Genomic DNA, 18,283 nt, shown 5'->3' with positions numbered 1-18,283 from the left:
TCAGGCGTCTGAGAAGCTGAGCTGGGCTGTTGGGTTGGAGGAATACGCACCTCAGCTTGACCAGAGCTGCGTAGTGATGCTTCTAAATCCCACAGAGATGCTCCCATTGTTTCCAGCCGCACAGGGCATCCTGGCATGCCCGTTGGAACTGGTACCGAGAGCAGAAGCCCCTGAGATTTCTACCAAGTGCACACCCACAGCTGGTGCCCTCAGCCCTCTTCCATTATTGACCATGCCTTTAACGTCACTGGTTTGTTCAGCCGCTGCCTTCTCTCTCAAGCCTTCCCCCAGACGCAGCACAGAAAATGCTCTCACGTCTCTAAAACACTCATAGTCATCGACGCCGTCGGAGACGCTTCAAGGTTTTGACAGACATGTTCACACACAATTCATGTCACCCGTAGCAACAACTAAACGTCCCTTTATGAAAACCCCCATTTGTTCAAGCAATTGTAGTTGGGGTTTCCATCATGTGTGCCAAGCATTCCTAACTGATACAAGTTCCTATAGGTACAGCGGGCCGGAACCTGAATTTCACAGCAGCGGATGCTTGCTCTATCATCTGTTGCTCCTAGCAATGTTTTGCAGTCGGATGCTGGCCCTGGAGACAGACTGCTTGGGTTCAAATCCTGACTCTGTCTCTGAGTGACCTGGGTCAAGTACCGAAGCCCTTTAGACCTCCGTTTCCTCCTCTGTAAGATGCAGATAATAACGTTGCAGAATTAAGTGAACGAAGGCAGTAAAGCCCTCTGACAGTGACTGTGCCTGGCAAGCACGGACCGCACTGGCTGCCACGTTATTGCACTGACCTGCCCATCCTTCCAAAGATGAAGGGCCTGGATCTCTCCCACACAACGAACGAGGGAAGCAAAACGTGATCATTTTATCTTTTGCATCAATAAAAAATATTAAAATCAATGGAAACGTATTTGGACCATCTATACAGATTAACGGTCACATCCTTAAAACAAAGAAAGAGCCTATAAAACAGAAAAAGAAAAATGAACAACTCAATTCTTAAAAATGGCAAAGCATTTATGCTGGTAATTCACAAAGAACCATAAATGGCCAATAAATATCCCGTGTTCCACTAGTAACTAAAGAAATGCAGATGAAATCAACCAAGAGAAATTTTTTAGCTATCATTTTCAAATGACGGCATGAGTCCCCAGTGTTGGTGAGACTACAGGAAATGTGCCTCATCCCACACTGCTGGGGAGAGTTTAAATTTATACCTTTCCAGGGTCAACTTGGCATCATTTATCAAGGCTTCCCAATCATTTAGTATCTATGAATCTATCTCGAGGAAATAATGATAGATGTGCTCAAAGGGCTTCCAGAGTGTTCACTGCCTGCTGCTTATAATAGTGAACCAGTGCACAGACTCAGAGTGAAGGGATGGAAGACAATACTCCAAGCTAATAATGAACAAAAGAAAGCAGGTGTTGCCATACTTATATCAGACAAAGTAGACTTCAAAGCAAAACAGATAAAGAAAGACAAAGAGGGGCAGTATATAATGATAAAAGGGACACTCCACCAAGATGACAGAACACTTATAAATATATACGCACCCAACACAGGAGCACCAAAATTTGTAAAGAAACTATTAACAAAACTAAAAGGAGACGTCAACAGCAATACAATAATAGTAGGGGACCTCAACACCCCATTAACACCAATGGATAGATCATCCAGACAGAAAATCAACAGGGAAATTATAGAATTAAATGAAAAATTAGACCAGATGGACTTAATAGATATATATAGAACACTCCATCCAAAAACAGCAGATTACACATTCTTCTTAAGCGTGCATAGAACATTCTCAAGGTTAGACCATATCTTGGGAAACAAAGCAAGCATCAATAAGTTCAAGAGGGTTGAAATAATATCAAGCATCTTTTCGGATCATAATGCTATGAAACTAGAAATCAACTACAAGAATAAAGCTGGGAAAGGGGCAAAAATGTGGAGACTAAACAATATGCTACTGAACAAACAATGGATTATTGAAGAAATTAAGGAAGAAATCAAATATTATCTGGAGACAAATGAAAATGAAAACACACTGTACCAAATTATTTGGGACGCAGCAAAGGCAGTCCTAAGAGGGAAATTCATTGCAATACAGGCTCACCTCAATAAGCAATAGTGAACCACTGGATTAAACCTAGGTGTCCAACAAAAGGGGATTATTTAAATAAACCATGGCACATCCACACTGCAAAAAACTTCATACCTTTACACAGTGGTAGAAAAAAAATGTTTACTGATATAGAACGTGCTCACAATTTATTGTTCAGTGAAAAAAAATAGTTTAAATAAGAAACTGTTATGTAGTATAATCCATTTTGGTAAAAAATGAAAAGCACATTTATGCAAAGGAAAAAAATTTAGAACAGTACATGCCCAGACTTTAACAGTGGTCATCTTTGAGTAGTAGAAGTACTGGTTATTTCTATTTTTGTCTTGCTTTTTTCTATTTTCTGATTTCTCTATAATTTTATAGGAATCACATTTATTTTTTAAAAAATGGAAATAAGTTGCGGTTACCTGTGGGGAGTAGAATTGGATAGGTATGGGTGAAATACTTCTTTTTTTTCTTTCTTTTTTTTTATTTATTTTTTTTAAATTAATGTTATGATAGATTACAACCTTGTGAGATTTCAGTTGTACATTTTTGTTAGTCATGTTGTGGGTACACCTCTTCCCCCTTTGTGCCCTCCCCCCACCCCCCCTTTTCCCTGGTAACCACCGATCAGATCTCCTTGTCAATATGTTAACTTCCACCTATGAGTGGAGTCATATAGAGTTCGTCTTTCTCTGACTGGCTTATTTCGCTTAACATAATACCCTCGAGGTCCATCCACGTTGCTGCGAATGGGCCAATTTTGTCTTTTTTTATGGCTGAGTAGTATTCCATTGTGTATATATACCATATCTTCTTTATCCAATCAGCAGTTTCTGGGCATGTAGGTTGGTTCCACGTCTTGGCTATTGTAAATAATGCTGCGATGCACATAGGGGTGCAACGGACTCTTGGGATTTCTGATTTCAGGTTCTTAGGATAGATACCCAGTAATGGGATGGCTGGGTCATAGGGTATTTCTATTTTTAACTTTTTGAGAAATCTCCATACTGTTTTCCATAGTGGCTGTACCAGTTTGCATTCCCACCAACAATGTATGTGAAATACTTCTTTTTAATATAATTTTTCAAAAAGTGATAATAAAGATGGTTTTTCCAATTTCTCTGGCAACTTCCAGTCTTTTTCAAAATTGGAGAAGGATCCAGTTGTGTAAGTAGCAGTGTAAATTCTCCAGGGGAGTTGAAGCGAGTCCTGAGCCGGGATGCTAGGCGGTCTCTCGGAGGGAGGTCTCACTCATGGAGACTTTCAGCCTTCGTCCTGTCCTGACTCCAACAGTGAAGTCATCTGCTCAGCACAGGACCTATTCATCACACAATAAGTCAAATGTAGCCGCTGCAAATATCCATGCAAATATCTTCATTAGTAAAATCATGCAATTAACCTGAAATGTGTGCTAAATGAAGCAGCCAAATTGTTGCATATTTTCCCAGCTCTTAATTATAATTTTGATAATCAGTTTTTCTCCTGCTTACCAAAAAGATAAAAAAAACCTTCAGCGCATGCACGATCTGAGGATGAGTCGGAACGTGAGACAGACCCCGCGTCGTTTTAGCAGAGGCCATTGACCTTTCCCGTGTTGCTGTTCTTCGCAGGCGTTTCCTGCTAACGCTCATCGCCCGAAGACACAAGAGCTTTTTGGGTCAAGCGTCAGCCCTTCCTGAACTGCAGGTTTTGCAAGCGCCACTGTCATTAAAGGTGACCACAATTGCATTGTCATCTTTCTGGCGTTTATTCCTTAAATGGCTTTTGACTGCAGTGTAAAAATTTTCCCTAAGTGAACGCTGACATCCCAGCTCACCCCCTGAGGTATTCAGACAGCAGCCATGGGAAAAGCAGGAGGGGGGGAGTCGTGAGTCCCAGTGGACATGTCTCCCACCTTCTTTGGCCTCTTAGCCAATGTACTGAGCGGTTGTGGGGATTTGAAGGTGGGAAGGCCGCAGAGTCTAGCATTTCACAAGGGGATCTTGGAGGAGTGGCTGAGCTGGTGGGAGCCTCGATTTCTCTATCTGTAAAATGGGAGAAAGAACAAATTCACAAGCCAGTGAGGGTGGGGGTGAGTCAGTCTTGCTCACTTCCAGAGAAGGCAGGCCCAGCTGTGACTTCATCTTTCCGGCCTGATGTTGGTTCTGACCGCTCAGCCTCAGAGCTCCTCCCAAGACATAGAGATGCCTACTGCGGGGTCGGGAGGGCAGGAGCTGGGAGAACAGATGGGTGACACACAGAGAAGAGAAGGGGCCCCTCTTTCTAGGTGGCACAGAGACCCTTCGGGGGCTGCCCGCTGGGGAGAGCCCTCTCCTGATGACTCCACGGGAGAACAGGAAACGTGGAGGGAGCAGAGGGGTGGTTGGACGGTGGGTCCTTCAGAGGGGACCCTCGCCAGGGAGCGATGGGGGAAGCTGGGCGTGGAGGGCTTCTGTCTTGGCTCCTGCTCAGGGTCTGGAGGGAGGCTGTGTCCCGGGTGGTTCTGGGTGGATGGGGGTGACAGTGATGTGGGGAGACTAGAAGGGGGGTCTTGGTATCGGCTGGCTCCTGGCAGGAAAGGCACGGCCCCTCAGGCAGGGACCTGATGGAGCTGTGGGTAGGGCGATGAGAAGCCACCAGGGCTGGCCCAGGGCCTGTGGGGTTGGGGCAGGGGCTGGCTCTCCAGGCCTGCACAGGAGGGGGCGTTAGGACTGAGACAGAGAGCAACAGCCTGCTCCCTGTCCTCCCACGATTTGTGTTTGCCGGGGGCGTGGTATGGTTGTGGTACAAGTGTGTTATGTGTGTGTGTGAGTGGTGGGGGGGAGAGGAGGGCCAGGAAGAGGGAGATGGTTAAATCGCACCCTTCTCTAATATTCAGTCCCAGAAACTAGCTAAATGATTATGGTACCCTCTTATGATGGAATGCTCTAGAACCACAAAAAAACTCTCTTTCTGAAAAATATTACAGATCAATAGCACTTGTAAGGATAGATGCAGAAGACTGATAAAATTTTACCAACCAGCCTAAAACAACTCATTAGAGAAAAGTCATCCAGACCAAAGTGGCTTTGTTCTTAATGTAATTTATTGTTACATAGGAGAAAACGTTTAAAAGCATTAATAATTGAAGCAGAAAATTTAAAAAAATGATTCAATGCCTCTTTTTCATAAAGACAGTGGTTGAAGTTAGTTTTCCCTTAATGTGATGATGCTTTGCATTTGAAATTCAAATTGAACAGATATTTACAGAAGAGCATGCCCTCTGTGCTGGTGCTGTGCCAGGCATCAGCACCTCGCCCTGTCCTCATAGCCGTGTGCTGGCCCTGCTCTGTTTGGCCTGTGCTGCGAGTTCAGCCTCATCTCCTCCCGTTGTCCTCTTGCTCACTCAGTACCAGCCTTGTGGGGCCTCCCTGCTCTCCTGGAGCATACCAGCTTCACCTGCCCCAGGACCTTTGCACTCACGGTTCCCTCTGTCTAGAACACTTCCCCCTGCCCCGGATACGCCTTTGGCTGGCTCCTCCACTTCTTTAAGTTCTCAGCTCAAATGTTACCTTCTTCTTAGGGACTTTCTTGAGAGCCCTATGTATAAAGACAAGTGAGGTTGCCCCCAACTCCCTACCAGCACTCTCTGCCTCCCCTCCCCACCCGTCTTTCTGTCCCACATCGTCACCTGCATGCCACTCACTGACTTATTTATTGTCTGTCTCTGCTGCCAGAGTGCAGGCCCCGAGGGCAGGGGCTTCCTCCGCTGTTTGCCCGGCCCGGAGTAACGCCAGAAGCAGTAATTGGTCAGAGAGTATTTGCCGCATGGAGTGAGCTGGCAGAAGGGCTGTCCTGTGGGAGAGGACGTCACGTCTGCAAATTCTCCATTTCAAATGTTTTTCCTTAGGGATTCTGCTTGCGTGAATTTAAAACACTTATTTTTGAAAAGGCAAAATGTGCACCTGGTATAAAATTCAAAATGGACCCAAGACCTAAGTGTGCACGGTAAACACGAAGCCCCCACCCCATGCCGGGAGACCCTCCCCTTGCCCGCCTGATGGATGGGAAAGGACCGTGTGTCTGTCATGCTTGGAAAAGCATTCTTTACTCAAAGATTACACCAGCAGTCTCCCGCGCTTTCTTGGGGCCCTTTAACTAGCTTCCTGATACCGTCTGACATTCAGTTTAGGAGTAGACTTGAGCCTCAGTATTCCATGCGATTGCATAGCAAGTCATACTTCGATTTTACTCTGAGCCCATAATGTCTGTCCCAGGGAAAGTACCAGAAAGACAGCGAAGCTCCACCTTTGGGGTTAGGAGGTGTGCTCAGGGTTGTCTGTGGGGGCTCGGCTGCAGGCTGCGTGCAGGGAGGCCTTCTGAGGCTGCCCAGTCCCCGGGAGCAGCGCCACCCTGGAGCTCAGAGTGTCAGTGAGTGCAGGTGCCACCCTGAGGCACAGGGCCGGAGAGGATCTGGGGCGTCTCTGGATGCTTCTGCTCATCGCATTTGATACAGCAGAGAAGTGGGAACGTGAAGCCCTGTGATAGGTCTCTAGCACGTAGGGTTCTGGAATTTCTAAATCATTGCGATTCAGAGAAATCCAAATGTGAGCTCCCCGGAGAGTACACGTGGGGGAGGGGGAGATCCTGGGAGCCCCTGTCGCACACCTGCGCACCCTTGACCGCAGAGGGTCTGTTTCCTCTAGGCCACCGCTCAGCTCACTCCTTCTCGTCTTCCGTGCCAGCTTATCTCTGATAAAGGAGATGCCCCTCTGTTGTGTGCTTCCACTTCTTATCTCCTCCCTCTCTCTTGCCCTCTCCCTCAGAGTAATTTCCTCCCCGGTGGCCACAGCAGTCCTCTATGTGCTGATGGCTGCCAAACCCATCATCTTCGCTGTGTGCTTTTAAAGCCAGGCGTTTTGAGGTGGAGGTTTAACTTGCAGCAAACTAGGAAAAATAGTTATTTGGTTTGAAAAAATAATAACTTTGTAGTTTTCATAAAATGACAATGGTTATCCTTTTTAAAAGTTGAACAATGTATGAAAGTGCAAAGAATAATGCCAAAGAAAAAACATCCTCGGTATCCTACTCCGCGAATAATCATCATTATCAGTATTTGGTTTCTGCTGTATGGAGAAGAAACCAAATAATATGCTTAGTGGAAAATGGGGAATTCTACTATACGTACAATTTTTAATGGGAAAGCATTTGATTTATTGTGTGACAATAAAAGAATCTGAAGTTGAACTAAAGAAACTGCTAACTTTTGGACACACACACACACACACACACACGAGAATCAAGTTCACTATCCCTTTAAAGTTAAGAAAAAAGATGATAAAAATCATACAAGCTGAAGTCACTAACTTTTTCTTAGACTCCATGTTTTAACTCCAGGTGGTATTGTTGATACAAATAATCCATAATCAATCTATAAGTCAAAATTTGGGGTGAATTTATTATGAGCCAGGCCTGAGGACTGTAGCTTGGGGGGACTTCCTCCCCAAGGAAGGAAACACATCCAAGAAGTAGGGTGTACAGAGTGGTTATGTGCTGTTTTGGAACAAAGAGCATGCGTCACATGTGACAGGAAGATCTCTTTTACGGCTGTCGTAAGATGCTTCGCTGGCACACCAGGTCAGTGGTCACAAGGTGAGCACAGCAGGTCAGTAATTAATCAGTTTCTGGGAGGAGATGCTTCTCCTTAAGGAAACGCTGATACGGGGGATAAACTACATCCCTATCTTTAAGGGCATCATCCTTGTCTTCGGGACATTGTGATGTTTAAAGCAGGTGTACAATGCATGCTCAACAGGCCACGTGAGGCCCTTTCGGAAAAACAAGGTCAGGCTGATTAGTTTCAAATCAAATGGCTTCCTCATCTACTCCTGTATATCCTATCGCTTTTCATTTATTTATTAGTATTTATTGACTCTCTGGCATGAAAAATGAGAAAATTGGCCCATTTATATTTTCTTCCTAATCCCCTCCCTACCAGCCCCAGGAAATCGCTTTAAAAAAGAAAACTGGGTTTTAGGCTAGCTGATTAACAAATGTTTGTATCATATAAACCCTCAAAACTTAACTATTGGCTAAATTTAAAATATTGAAAATCTGGGGAGTAAAGCAAATTAGATAATTACAATTGTGACACTTGAATTAATTAATCTGTTTTGTCTTCTCAACTCAGTCTTAAAGCTGAAATCCGAGAAGACGGGAACACAATTCAACGGCTTTGAAGATTTTTTTTTTTTTTTAAGATTTTATTTTTTTCCTTTTTCTCCCCAAAGCCCCCCAGTACATAGTTGTATATTCTGAGTTGTGGGTCCTTCTAGTCGTGGCATGTGGGACGCCGCCTCAGTGTGGCCCGATGAGCAGTGCCATGTCCACGCCCAGGACTCGAACCAGCGAAACACTGGGCCGCCTGCAGCGGAGCGCGCGAACCCAACCACTCGGCCACGGGGCCAGCCCCAACTTTGAAGATTTTTTGCCTTCTACTTTTGCCTCAGGAGTAAGAAGAACTTAATACAAGTGGAAAATTAAGATTTCTGTTATACATGATAAAGATAAACTAAAGAATTCCATAGAGTTCAAATTATTGTCAGTGTTCCCAAATGGTACTTTTTATCTGTGGCTGAGAGAAGAAGAGATATCAACCTTACTAATAACTAAGATCACCGTTTGACTGTAATTTCCTGAAATGTATTAATGGATGGTTTAGCTTTTAAAGCAGTCAGGGGACCTGCATCTGGAATTTGGGTCTTCTTTTACAAGCCGTAGAAAAGACACGACAAGTCGTTCTAATGCGTTCAGAAGATTATGTTCAATCCCATTTCTCTTTCTAAGCACGTAGTCTGTGAAACTATGAAGCAGAGCAATTAAAAAGAGATCATGGTTGCTGTAACTTGATCCTCCTGCTCTGTGGAAGTCCTACGTCCAGCAGAATAGGAGGGCTGCATCCCTCATATTGCCCCTCACTCATCCATCAATTCTTTCTTTTGCTCATGGACTCATTCATCCATCCAACAAATGTTCATTGAGCATTTACTAGTACCAGCTCTAGGCTAGGCATGGAGGAAACAAGGGTGAATGTGTCTGTTAGCATTTGCTGGGTAACAAGCCACCCCCATACTTAATACTGAAACTTCATTTGAAACGAGTGATGTTTTATTACTCATGCTTCTGTCGGCTGGCTGGGGAATTTCTCCTGCTGGTCTCACCCGGGCTTGCTCATGTGGCCACATTCAGCCAGAGGGTCAGCTGGGCTGGACGTCCTAATATGGCCTCACTCATATACATGGTGCTTGGTGCTGAGTGCTGCCGGGGTGCCTCCGTTCTGCAGGTGGAGGTTAAGGCCAGCTTCGTTGGATGGCAGCATTCCACAAGAAGGAAAATGGGAAGTACAAGGACTCTGAGAGCCTTGCCTCAGAAGGTGGATAATGTCACTTCTGCAGCATTTATTGGTCAACACAGCAAGTCAGGACGCCAGCCCAGATACAAGGGGAGGGAAACTAGGACTCCAGCTCTGGGTGGGAGGAATGGCAAAACCCCATTGCGAGGGGGCGTGTGTGCCAGGATGAGAGGAATTCCGGGCCATCGTTTGCAATTCACCATAGTGAATAAGATGGATGGGGTTCCTGCCCTCACGTAGCGTAGGGTCTAGTAATAATAATTAGTAACAATGGCTCATATCTGTTGAGTTCTCACAGTACAGTGTGCCAGGCACTGTTCTCAATGATCTGCAAGTGTTATGTACTTAATCCTCACAACAACCTCATGACATAATAGTATGAGCCCTATTTTTAACATCAATAAACAGAAGCACAAAGAGGTCCTATAACTCTTGGGGTCGAGGAAAGATAGCTATTGAAAAAATGAAACGTATGAAAGTCGAGGTGGTCTTACACAGGTGTAGTTACATCATTTTCTGTGGGTTAGGAATGCTTCTTAGTTTAACAGAATTGCGTACAAAATGGTTACGTGATCACAGTTATGCTGCGTACGAAGGAGGATGGTACATGGACCCAACAGGGCATGTGTCACAGGGTGAACTGTCCTATTCTGGGGGCTGTTGTGGGAGCCTTCTCCATCGAGGGATGCTCAAGCTCCCGTCTGAAGGATACAGGAAGTCATGAGGGGAAGGGAGGGGGCGAGGAGAACAGAAAGGTCTCATGAGCACAGTCCCCGGGAGGTAGAATTTTCTTCGAGATTCCCCACTATTGACCCTGGAGTGGACTCTAGGCCAGGTAAAGTATGTTGTCACGCTGGGCAGCAAAGAGGGGGACCTCGTCTGGAACATTGAGTGGCATTCACCCTGTTGTAGGCAAAGCACTCACAGATTTTGAAAATAAGTTGTATTGTTTAAAACGCCATGAACGAAGTTCAAAAGGCAGATGCCAAATGGGAAAAAATATTAGTGTGTTAGTCCAATCATTGATTCATTCAGTTAGTGACTACCTACTTGATTCTACAGGTCCAGACCCTTTCCAAGCCCATACCTAAATATATACCCGTAGAGGAAATTAGTTTGGGGGCATTATCTAACATGAGTTCAAAGTTGATTCAGTTTTTATGTATTTCCCCTCAACAACATCTTGGGAATCATCAGTGTTGATTGGTTTAGCTCATTCTTTTTGAGTCTGTGTACACGATTGTTTATTTAAATCTTGATGGGTTTTAGGTTGTTTGTAATCTCCTATTGCAACCAATGCTACCAGGAGCATCTTTGTTTTTGTCTCTTTGCACATGGGTAAGTTTTTCTCTGGTCTAATGTCTAGAAATAAAGGTGTGGCATTCTAAATATCTTTTTTTTTTTGGTGAGGAAGATTGGCCCTCAACTAACATCCTTTGCCAATCTTCCTCTTTTTTGCTTGAGGAAGAGTGTCCCTGAGCTAACATCTGTGCCAGTCTTCCTCTATTTTCTATGTGGGATGCCACCACTGCATGGCTTGATGAGTGGTGTGTAGGTCTGTGCCTGGGATGCAACCCGTGAACACTGGGCCACCAAAGCAGAGCCGGAACTTAACCACTACGCCACTGGGCCAGCCACACATTCTAAATATCTTAATAGCTGCTGCCACAATGCCTTCCAATAAGGCTGTACCAATTTGTATCTTATCAACATATTATGAGAGTATCCCCGTCTTTACCAATACTAGATATCATCAATCATTAAAATATTTAACAGTCAGAAAGGCAAACCCTCTCTCCTGCCAAAACAACACATCAGCAACAAAAACCAAAAAACAACAAAAATCCCGATCTGTCATCGTTGAGTTAGTTCGAATTTGAATCCTCATTCCAGCGCCATGCTTATCAATTTTAAAGTGCTGCATTTACGAGACGCTCTCTCACATTTCAGGAGTAATTTGCTTTGCAAAATTGCCCAGTTTTCTTTAAAAGTTTGTGGATAAATTGATGGTTAAATTGCCTCCAAATGAAGTTTAAGGTTTATAGCAACATGTACGGCTCCGAAGGCTATCAGAGGAACAGCTCAGAGCAATTTCAGCGTGCTTACGAGGCTCCCATCAGAACGGGCGCGTGCATGGACAGGAGTCCTCGCTCAGTGTAGGACTGATTCACTGCAGAATTCCTTTAGGGGTAATAATACAAATTGGCAGGTCACCGTTCCTTCTGGGCACAGTAAATGTGATAATGCTCTACTGCTTGTATTTGTCAAGATAGGACTGTAATATCCATGTTGATAAGTGGGGGCTTTATCATTTCAGAAGGTGTTTATGAAAAGAATTACTCAGCAGGACACGTAGACATGAAACCACACGAAACCTGAACTGGGCTTTTGATTGGAGCTAGTTGAAAAAAGCCATGAGGTTTTACTTTATATCTAGACATTTATATTTTAAATTTAATCAAGTTGAACTCTTAAGTGGCATAATTTTATTAAACATGGAACTGATGGAATACAGTCGGTTTTTTTTTTCCTTTAAAAATTACTCCAGGGGCCGGCCCGGTGGCGCAGCGGTTAAGTTCTCACTTTCCGCTTCTTGGCGGCCCGGGGTTCGCTGGTTCAGATCCCGGGCGCGGACATGGCACTGCTTGGCAAAAGCCATGCTGTGGTAGGCGTCCCATGGATAAAGTAGAGGAAGATGGGCATGGATGTTAGCTCAGGGCCAGGCTTCCTCAGCAAAAAGAAGAGGACTGGCAGTAGTTAGCTGAGGGCTAATCTTCCTCAAAAAAAAAAAAAAAAATTACTCCAGATTGGGCTGAATTGGTTCTAAGTGCTCAGGACGGGAACCTTTGGTGAAGTCACGGGTAGAGAGAGAAAACATCCCCAGTAAGCTGGGTCCTTATTCTCATGGGATTTCGTATTAGGTTACTAATAATTAGGTTACCTCTCAAATCTACATCCGATTCCTCCAGCTCTCTAAATGTCTGCTGCTGGTCTAAGGCATCATCCTCTCTTGGCTGGACCACTGTGGAGCCTCTGAGGGGTCTTCTGGCCTCCACTCCAGCTCTGGGTGCCGGATGTGGTTTGGTGCCCACCGTCTCCCGCCTCGCTAAGTCCTCCTTGCTAAGAACACCCTGGAACTCAAGGCAGTGTGGTGCCGTCTCCAACCCAGGGGAGACTTTGGTTAATCGAAGCCAGTTAGGGTAGCCTCATTTTCCTCGCAGGAATGGTTTGGAGCAAGTTCATCATCCCGTCTGGCCAATGGGCCACGAGGAGGAATTCTGCTGGGAGCCTCTGGGAACAGTTTCTTGATTCCTGAAAAACAGTTGCTGGAAGTGTTGATATTCTTTCCTTTGGATTTTGTTGTATGTGGATGAGATGCCTTGAAGGAGGACCCCATCTTGTCCCAGCCCAAGGATGAGGCCAACATATTGGGGGTAGAGTGGGGCCCAAGCCCATAAAATTAAATAGAATTGGCCCGGAGTGCAGACACACCGGCCTGAGTTGGCTCCACCTGAGTGCTCCGTGAAACGAGAGACGGGGATCTTCTTTCTTCTGGAAATCAGCTGGAGTCTGGGGTTTTCTATTACTTGCAGGAGGGCACCTAATGTTTACGGTGCCCATGTCTTCTCTGCCCTGGAGCTATAGGGAAGGGGTAAAACCCACAAAGCCTAATGCGTCACTTCTCAGCTGAAAACCTCTCAATGGCTTCCTGCATCTCTTAGAATGCAGTCTTCATAGCGTCCTTCAGCATCCGCTCCCTGGAAAGTGCTCCAGCTCTTACCCAAGGCATCCTCTCCCAGTGCCTGGGCTCCAGCCACAGAGGCTGCTCTGAGTTTCTAGAAGCTCCAAGTGCTCAGAGCCTCACGCGTAATGACTGCCGGCTGCAGTCACCTTCCAACCGTCTTCTCTGGCTCCTGTAAACTCTTCCTGTGTGCCCCCAACATTAAAGTCCCCCTTTTCTAGATTCTCATCGCCCCCTACAGGTTCTTGTAACTCTCACCAGTTTCTCAGACTTTCCTTGTTTTGATGACCTTGACAGTTTTGAGGAGGACTGGTTGGGTATTTTGTAGAATGTTCCTCTATTGGAATTTGTTTGATGTTATTCTCATGACAAGAATTTGGTTGTGAGTTTCTGGGACAAAGGCTTTGAGAGCTAAAGTGTCCTTCTCATCCATCATCTCGAGGGTGTGTGCTATGACCATGACATTGCTGTTGATGTTGACCTTGATGGCGCGGTTGAGGCTTCTCTCAGCTTCCTCCACCGCAGCTCCTTTCTCCCTTCCATCCTGTACCCTTTGGAAGGATGTCATTTGGTGCAGCCCACACCAAAGGAGCGGGGCTTTTGCTCTCCCGTAGAGCAGAGTTAAGGAAGTCTTGGCAGGGCTGTCGGGGAGTCCACAAGCCAGGGTTGCCCCTCAGAGGAGTCCTGCATCCTCCAGGAGTGGGCCAGGTGCAGTATTTCTGGGAACAGCCCAAGGCAAGCGTGGCCCCAGTGTGCAGGTGCCAGCAACTCTCAGGATGTGCAGCTGGGGCGGTGGGGCAGGCACACCCCCCCACAGCCAGAAATCTGTGAACCACCCCCTCCTGAAGCCCACGCCGCTGGGGGAAGCCACGTGTGGCACTCCTTTGACAGTTCCAGCTGAGGTCCCAGCCAACTGCCGGACGATGCCTCCAGCCTCCGTGCCTTCCCAGCGGAGACCCCAGACATCATGGAGCAGTGACATCCTTTCTGATGCATCCTGTCCAAATTCCTGACCCACAGAATCTGGGAGCATCCATTTCACGACGCTGGGTTTTGGGGTGATGCTATGCAGCAGGGGTGACTGGGACACCTTGCTTCCATGAGACCAGCCTGTCCCTTTATAATAAAGACCCCTATTTTTCTTCTGTGGCTGTGATGGCTTCTGTGACATCCACCCCAAAGTGTCTCTCTGAAAACCTTCCCTGATCTTCGGTTTAAGCAGATGCTGGAGCCACCGGTGAGAGGTGCTGAGGAGAACATCACGCTTTCCACAGCAGCAAAAACTAGAGAAGCACAGAAGCTCCTCTGAGCTGGGCTCGGTCCTCCTGGACGCAGGCCACGGGCAGTTCTCCTCCTTGGTAAAGGCAATTTATAATTCATCCTCAACCTTGAAAATGCGTCTCTTTGAAGGGATTGGACTATTGCAGTAGAAAGGGAGGAAAGAGCGACTCAGTGCCCCTGGGGCAAGCCTATGACCCACCCGGTTCCATTAGATGCAACTTCTGAGCAACACAAATTGAAACGGCCAGACCAAGGCTTTGACACAAAGAGGCTTCTGGCAAGGACATTAGAGCTGCTATTTTCCGATCATGCAAAGAAATTGACGCAGGATTTTACGCAAACAAGATTTGCTGATCTCTAATGCATTCCGGAGTGTTTATTCACCACCTTTCAGAAAATTAGAATTTCTGTTTAAACAAGAGATTTTCTTCTCATAATCTATTTATGGCTGACATTGCAAAAGTCATTTTATAACATGAATCAGAGAGTGAGAAGTGGGACTGAGGCGAAAGGCCAGAAGGATGCCAAGAGTCACAGAGCGGGGAGAGGAGCAATTATTGGAGTGTTTGTTGTCCAGTTTATGTCAGCACGTCCCCAGGGGGAGGAGGGAGAGCGAGGAGGGAGAGAGGGAGAGAGGAGGGGCTGCTCTGGGACCTACTGGGCATCTGTTCCCTGTTCTTCCTAAGGGTTTTCTGATTTCATTCCTGCATCCACCCCATCCTCAAAGCGGTCACCCCACAGGAGAAGCTGCTCCTACCGCTGGGTCCAGGATGCGTCTGCATCATCCAAGGGCATCAAAGGGCAGTAGAGTGTGGATGTAAATTCTGGAGTCAGATGGCTTGGGCTACCCAGATTTTCCACTTACAAGCTGTGCAAACTTGAGCTGTAACCCAACCCCTCTGGGCCATGGTTTCCCCATCGGTAAAGTGTGGACAATAATTACACCCATCTTATAGGGCTGTGAGAGGATTGAGTCAGTGCTTAGGATGATGCCCGGCACAGAGTGTTCTGTTCAATCAACAAAGCCAGTCTCATTCTCTGTACCAGTACCTGGTTCAGGAACGGATATGGGACTGTCTCCAACCAAAAAGCCAAGAGGGAGCTGCCTCCTCGAGACTCCTTGTTATGCGAGAACACCCCCCATCGGTTTGACCGATTGTCAGGGGTTCTGGGCTCTGATACTCACCGCCGAAGCCTTCCTAACTCGACCATTTCACTACAAGTCACTGAGTTAATGGTTGGCTGTGAGTTCTCGGCAGTCACCCTGCGTACCTGGGGATTTTTGTGATGGAGAAAATGAAAGCTGTAAGTTACTCTCTAATACTAGGAATGCAAGGAAGGGAGGGAGCCAGAGAAGCGGGGTGTGCAGAGCGGTTATAGACCGTCTTGGAACAAAGAGCCTGCATCACATACGACAGGAATGTCCCTTTTACAGTAGTCACGAGATGCTTTGCCAGCACAACGGGTGGGTGGTCGGCAGGTCGGTGGTCAGCAGGTGAGCTCAGCAGGTCGGTAATTAATCCTTAGTTCCCAGGAAGAGATGCTTCTCCTTAAGGAAATGGCAATATTCCCCTTAAGGAAATGGGGAAATTACATCCCTATCTTTAAGGGTATTTGTTCTAGGCTTTGGGACATAGTAAATATTTAAAGCAGATGTACAATGCATGCTCGACAGGCCACATCAGGCCCTTTTGGAAAAATAAGGTCAGGCCGAATTAGTTTTAAACCAAATGGCTTCCTCCTATACTCCAATATATCCTATTGCTTGTCATTTATTTGTCAATGACATATTTTACAGATATTTATTTAAACATGTGCTGCTCTTCGCAACATCCCTTTTGCATTTTGGGGTCGATACCGTTTTCTTCCAGGTCTCCAATATGCTTAAATGTCCTGAGAAGTTTGTAGGCCCCACGCCCTGGAGCACTTATGCCTCCTGACTGACAGGCCCAGTCACCTCTGCCCTGCAGACCCCACACAGCAGCAAGATGCCTGTGAGAGGCCCCGAGCCCTCCTCCTTTCTCCAGCCCCTGGCAAATGTTCTGGGTGGCTGCTTTGGCCACACGGCCACCTTGACGCCGGGAGCATTGGGGGTGGGAGGGGGAGAGGCTCTGACATGTGGCCCGAGCAGGTCACACGACAGCTTTGCCAGCGCCATGTGGGAAAGGGGCAGCCCCATCACAGCTTGTACATCATGAGGTGACTTCTCAGCGGTGGTCACATAGCCGGGCTCTCACTGCTGTAACGCTCACTTGCTAACCACCCATAAACGAGATGGAGGCACACACCTGCCCGCCATGTCAGCGGCCACACGGCACTTGGTGCTCGCTTCTCGCTCTCATGTCCGCTTGTCGGCTGGAGGCTCAGCTCCACGTGAGTCACTGGGGCTGGAACACGGGGACAGCGCTTCCCAGGAATGGTCCTCTCACCACAGAAGCAAAGCTGTCCAGGCCTGGTTCACCCGTCATATGCGCTCACTTCCCCTTGGCCAAAGCATCACGTGGCCAGGCCCCACGCTCAGAGGGAGGGAGGTACTGCGCCCACCACGAGTCCTGGTCCAGCAGTGGATATGACCCAGCAGGGGACTGGAGAGCTGAGGCCGAGTCCAGTGAACTAGGCTGTTTGTTAAACCACCACATTGCTCGTGGTGTCCGTGAACTTGGACGCCCTTCAGCCTTGCGCTGCCGTCCCCCCGGGCTAGGCTGCAGTGGACCAGAGTAGAACAGACCGGATGTACCTTTCAAATATGATTTCTCCATCATTCCAGGTGCCTGGGATGAATACCTTGCTAGCATGCTTCTCCCTGCTACGCACTGGGGCTAAGTTACCATGCAAAAACCAGAGGGCCCTTGTGCTCACTGGAGAATTAAACAAAAACAAAGGAAAAATTGATTCTAGAAGTCATGCATGCATCTGCCCTTTATCAAAGTCCAACAATAAGGACATTCACAAAATAAAGATATTAACTCGCCCTTCTCCCTTCTGCTTGCTCCCCTCTACGTGGCTGCTGTGGTCCCCGCCTGCCTCTGCCTCCTTGCTGTCCCTGAGTGCACATTGCTGCAGAATCCAGCGGTCCCCAAGCTTCTGACCTGTGGGGTTGTGAGGACAAGCATCCTCTCCCTCCTCCCAGGCTGCTGCTGCCCGCCTGGAGCTTCTGGGGCCATGCAGAGACGGAGGTTTACAAAGATACACCAGGATCCCTGATACTAAAGTGCAATTGGACCAGACACATCGGAGGGAACAGATATACCCTGCTGTCCCTTTCACAAAAGGCCAGCCTGCAATTCCTTCTCGCTGATGCTGATGCGCCCGGTGCCGGCCCAGGAGCCGTGCGTCTTGACAACCCCATGAAAGGCAGGCACAGAGCATCTTCTTTCCTATGCTTGAGCCCACAACCAGTAACATTGGCAGAGGAGGGGCAGTCGGGGGAGGGGGGAGGGTGGTCTGGCAGGCATGGCTCAAGTCCCAGAGGCCTTTGCTCCTGCATGGGGACCGCTGTTCCGTATCCGTCTCTGCCATTCGGCTCTTCCCTGACCTTCCCCGTACCTTCAGTACGAAGGTCCCAGACCCCTCCCCTCATCCTCTCAACCGAGTAGGGATTATTAAAAAGCTCCCTGCCTCAGTGGGGTAGGGTCATTAAAATGATTACCACGCGGGACATTCTGGACTTGTCTGCCCTCTGCCCTGCTAAGGGGGACCCTGCCGTGTCAGCACAGCTGTCTCGGCTGCCCCGCCCTCCGAGGAGGGTCCTGCCCGC

This window comes from Equus asinus, chromosome 28, assembly GCF_041296235.1.
Source record: "Equus asinus isolate D_3611 breed Donkey chromosome 28, EquAss-T2T_v2, whole genome shotgun sequence".
Classification (NCBI taxonomy): domain Eukaryota; kingdom Metazoa; phylum Chordata; class Mammalia; order Perissodactyla; family Equidae; genus Equus; species Equus asinus.
Note: the sequence above shows the minus strand (reverse complement) of the source record.